Below are 5,541 nucleotides of genomic sequence, written 5' to 3'. Positions count from 1 at the left end.
AAAGGCAGGATCGTTTCTTCCCCCCGCGGTGGCGGCGGTGCACCGAGTGCTGAGGATGCGACGGGGGGCTCGTGGATTAAAAAGAGGAAAATCCCTTTATAAAGGAGGAGGGTTGAGTGGGGTGAGAGGACCGTGTCCGTCAGAGCTGAGGGGGAGGAAGGGGGAAAGACGTCAGAGTGCTAGGGGACGTTGGGGGGAAATAAGGATGACTCAAGGGAGAGTGATTGTCGTGTCATGGCAGGGAAACAGGGTTAGGAAGTGAAATGGGGATGAGAAAACAAAAGGGAATGAGGGGGAGAAAGGAAGGAACGGGATCATTCCAAACCAACAGGAAAGAGAAAGGAAGGAAAGAAAGAGCTGATCAAAAGTGAGATGCTGAAAGGAGAGGGCTGGAGGAAGGGGAGAGAGCTGAGGCAGAGAGGGAAGGTGAGCTCTGTGCTCTCATTGCCCTCCTTGACACCCTTCCCGTGCCACCCTTGGGCCTAACACCAGGCAAGCACCAAACCAAGGCACAGCTGTGTGGGGCTGGTCAGGACCGTCTTTCCCCACAGCTCCCTTCCAAACCTGGTTGGATGTGCAACTGCGTTTCCCAGCTGCAGGGCAGCTAGTTCTTGGGGGTCTCCCTTTTTGCCATGCCTCTTACAAACCTCACCTGCAGAGCTATGGTAGTATCAGCTTTCCCGTGAAAGGACTCTTGCTCTCTGTCTCGAAACGATGCTTGACAATGAGCCTCTAAGTGCTGAGAATAAGGGTACATGTGCAAAGAGGGCCCACATGTGCCCATGCCCCAGTTTTTATAAAGGCAAGATCACGCTGAGCTATAGCAGTCACCGTCAGCTCTTGAGAGGCAGGTAACATAGGCCATTGGCTCATGAAGGATAGAAAAGTAGAAATAAAAAGCCCACAGGAGTATGGAACTGAGATTGGTAAAAGAACTAATTTAAAGCAGAAAATATAAAATCATCCTACATTCAAAAGAAAAATTGTGATGTGGGAAGATGTAAAAAAAAAAGAAAAGAGGAGGAAGGTGGCAAGTGGACAAAGCTCAGCCCACTGCAAGGAATGACTCAAGGGCTGGCACTTCACTGTCTGCCAACTGCCTGGCCAACAGAATGGCTTCTGCCTGCTCACGGGCTGCTGAGCATCTCACACAAAGTAGCATGTTAGCCCCAGCCATTGATTATGTACATTATGTGCAATAAATTATGATTGCATACTGTGCTTAATACTGCTTTCAAGTCTCTGGCTCAGTTTAAGAAGCCCAAATAAAGGTAGCCAAAGAATTAAAGGTTAGAAATGTTACTATTTTTGTCAGCCAATCTCATGGGTTGAGCACGACGCTAGTGGGTCTTGAGTGACGCTAGTGATGCAACGTTTGCTTTGGGAGTCTGCAGTAAAAACCTCCTCCCAGGCAACAGAGACACATTTTAGACACAGGGGAGCATCAAGGCGCCTTCTAAACAGAAATCCTGTCATAAGTAACACAATATAAATAATAAGTAGAAGTCAGAGACCTTGGAAGCAATGTTGAGGGTGTCTCAATTATGAATAAATGAACAAGTTCCAGCAATTAAAATGTGATAGAAAATGCTTGGATGCTAAAATGGATGTTAAATTAAATTCATAGAAATTTTTTATTAATTTTAGTCTGTTTTTCTCCAGCTTAATACAAAGAAAGAAGTTAGGACAACACAAAGTGTGGAAAATTCTGGGAAAAGTGTTAGCCAATGTCTGCCTTAGGCAAATTCAAAAAATGCTAACCGATGGGAAAAAAAAATCCTTTCTTAGATTAAATCCCAACTTCGGTCTTCACTGAAGACTATAACAAATTGCTGTTGTCCTTAGTTGACCTAATTAACACCTGTTTGTGGCAGGTGGGGAAACTATTTTTTTCATTTCTAGAAATTAATTCATTTTAAATTGATTATATTTTAATGAAATTCATTAAAATGAATCCTGAAAATTGATTATTTTTTATTTCTGAAGCCTCTTTTGATAAGTTTTTGATACTCAGGAATGGTTTGCAACCTTCCACTCAATGAATCAAAGGTACTGGCCAAGTTTTATCTTGCATGTGTATCTACTCCTTTAGTTACTTAAGATAAATCATATATTCTCTCATGAGATGTTAATTTAAACTATAGGTTCCTTGAGCTGATATGGCTTTGGGTTTTCACCTGGATGTAGCTGGGAAAGATCAAGACAATAATTTTAGTGAGGTGTGAACATTATTTGAGTTCATAATTTACTATCCCTTCTTTGCCCATCCACTATTACTATTTCAGGCAGTCTTCTGGTGCTTTCTCTTGGGAAAGGACCCTGCTACACTAGATTCCTGTTGTATTCTGCCAGCTGCACCCCAAGAGCATCCATCAACCACAGCCGTACGCCAAGCTTATTTTTCATGATATCTGAGGGTGTGCACAAATAAGCACCAGCAAATTTTATGGCTCTTGGGAAAAGATGCACTATGATGCCAGAGATACTAACTGCAACTGCAAGGCAGATTCCATACTAGACCTGACCACATTTCCAAAGATAATTACTTCTGCTATCAAAACGCTTAGAACTGAGGTAATCTTTTCCAGGAAGGAGGCAGTCCATTGACAGTTTGTGGCTTCTAGAACAATTATTCTTGGTTCGAACATAATTTTCTTTTTTTAAAGAACATAGCTTGAAAACATGCTGTTTGCAAAAGAAAACTTAAAACTTAGTTTTCATATTTAAGAAAGATGGCACAGAAGCCTGCCTCGACTCAACTTGAATCATGTTCAAATTTTTCAGTCCTTGGTGGTTTGTGGCTGCCCAAGACGGTGGCCTGCCTCTGCCCCTTGTAAAAGTCTTGCTCTGAACAGTGACAGCAGTAGACTTGATAACCCCATAGTGGGGCAGTCCAAAGTTGACTGGTAGCGTGGCTCAGCGGAAGGACCCTTACTGTTCTTTCATTTTAGGTTGTTAGATGAATCAGTATGAAGCACTAAAGAGCAATCATCTGATGAATACCGGTACCTTGGTAAATGAAGTTTTGCAAATAACCTTGCATCCTCACTCCTGCGTGCTGCAAGCCTCCAAGGGCTCATCCTGCACTGGGCTATCCAGCTTTCAATTTTACCTTATAGGCTGAACACTGATGAAGGGCCAGGTTTTACTTTAATTAGCCACAGTGAAAACCTGGAACAATTCAAACTAAGTTACTGAATGCACTTGAGATTTAGTTCACTAACAAACTCCCCTCAAGTCCTCTTTCTTTTTTTGTGGCAATTTTTCAAATACTAAAATGAATTTTTATTTCAGTCACAGTCAAATCTTTTGAATATTTTTGTGGAGAGCTTGTTCAGAGGCAGGATACCTATCAAGGAGCAGAAGGCTAAAGATACAGGTCCTTACTAAGATTGTTTCAGAACACAGTTTTTCATTGCAAATTAGATGTTTGTGGAAACAATGACAATTAGCTTTCATGTACAATATCTGTCATTTTTTAATGCAAATATGCTACAATATTTCCAAATATTTCTTGAGCCTATCTATAGTTATTTGAACTCCCTTTTGGTAACAGTGAAGATTTTTGTGTTTTAAACCTATGTCCATCACTGAGACTTAGCTTAGAAAAAGGTCACCCTGGATACAACTCATGGAGCTGATCAAAATAAAAACATTTGTTTAGGGCCAGGCTAAACTATCACCCAGTTTATTTTTCTTAATGCTTCCTCATAGTTGGTCTTTCAGAGGAGTCTGAACAATAGGAAATGTGAGGAACAGAAACTGAAGTCTACGTCCAGTGAACATATCTGTTAAGGACTGTCATTCACAGTATTCAAGAAACCACAGGTTTAAGTCATGATATAAAACCTCTAAGGAATTAACCTGGCTAAATTTATCTTTGAGGTAAAATTCTATTTTCTGATAGATGCCTATGCTTTAAAATCTGCAAGGTGTAATTATGCATTTTGTAAGATTGGATTACAGGATTACTTAAAAACCCACTAGTTTCCTTAAAAAAAAAAAAAACAACAGCAGGGTTTTGAGGAGCGTTGCCTTAGTAAGAAAGCTTTTACTACAGCTTAGTTTAAGGCCTGTAATAAAAGCTTTCCTGAGACAGATGCTACAGAAAGGTTTATAGTAGAATTCTTCTAAAAAGGGGTCTCTTGATCAGTCTGTGGTTTGGGGATATTATCCATCTTAGATTCCCTCTGCAGTTTCTTTATTAACCATGGATTCCCCAAAGAAATTATCCATCCATTTGCTCAACAGCTCAGAAAAGCCACCTGGATGAGAACTCTTTTGGAAGATATATTTGAAAGGTATTAACAGTCCCCGGTTACCTTGTGGGAAGATACAGATACAGCTGCGGTTTTGAGCTCTCAGGATTCCAGACAGTGTAGATCACTGATGTGACTCTTTTGATAGTAAACTGGATAAAATGTCCGAGCAACTGCTTTTTTTTCCTACTGTGGTAAATACTACATGTGACATATTGTTTAATTCTGTGGCATAATTTCTATCAGTCTATAATATAAAAAACCCAAACAAACAAAAGCCCCCAAAATAAAAAAAAAAAAACAAAAAACCAAACAAAACAGTACAGAATGATAAGACTGTAAAATTTAGTACTTAAAAACATTGGAAAAGCAAAGTTAAAACTGACTATGAAATCTTAATACAATCCTTTTGTCCATGTACCTTTTATAATAATATTTAATGACATACCACTTTTTTCTCTGAGATGCCTGTCTTTCAATAAGAGTAAATCCTCACTACTTCTGTTCATCTTCCTCATTAATCATGTGGCCTTTCACATTACACTTCATACGAAGTTTGCAATGAAAACAAAACTGGTGATTTTCTCCAGGTGTTTTTGCAGTGCAGAGTATTAGTGCTTCACAGACATGGATAATTTTATCTGTAGAACACACTAAGAGAATGGGTAGCATTTTTGTACAGATTTATATACTTAAATTGTAGGTCCAGTCAATTTCTGCTGCTGCTTTATTCAATGTTTACGCAAATCTCAGAAGCAGCTAATATTGTTTTTGCTGAAATGCTGAAGAAAATCAATATTCAATCTAAGGCAGACATCTGGCATGAAAAATTTCAGCTGGTAACCTGATGCCTGCAAAGTTGTATGCAATTAAAAGTAAGGCTTTTATTGTGAGAAATTTCAAGCAACCTGAACTAAACTACTTTTTCAACACCTGTTGTAAGAAAGCTGTCATAAAAAAATTGAAATTAAGGGACTGAAAGAGAAAATACAATGTGTTCATTTTTTTCATTCTCTTACACCAGCTGTATTACATTATTCCTTTTTTTACCTGGGTGTAAATAAGAGTGAATCGGATCAAAGATATACACTGCCTTATGATGAATTGTTACATCTGAACTGTACTGAGCATATGATTAAAACGAAACAAGTGAGGAAATTGTGTATTAGTATCATTATTTAATATTGATATTGCCAGTCGTTCCCAGAAGCCAGTCACATCAAAGCTCCGTTGCAATATGTGCTATACAAATGTATTGTAAGGTGAAGACCCTGACACAGAA

Source organism: Balearica regulorum, chromosome 1 (genome assembly GCF_011004875.1).
Source record: "Balearica regulorum gibbericeps isolate bBalReg1 chromosome 1, bBalReg1.pri, whole genome shotgun sequence".
NCBI lineage: Eukaryota > Metazoa > Chordata > Aves > Gruiformes > Gruidae > Balearica > Balearica regulorum.
This window is presented reverse-complemented; position numbering follows the sequence as displayed.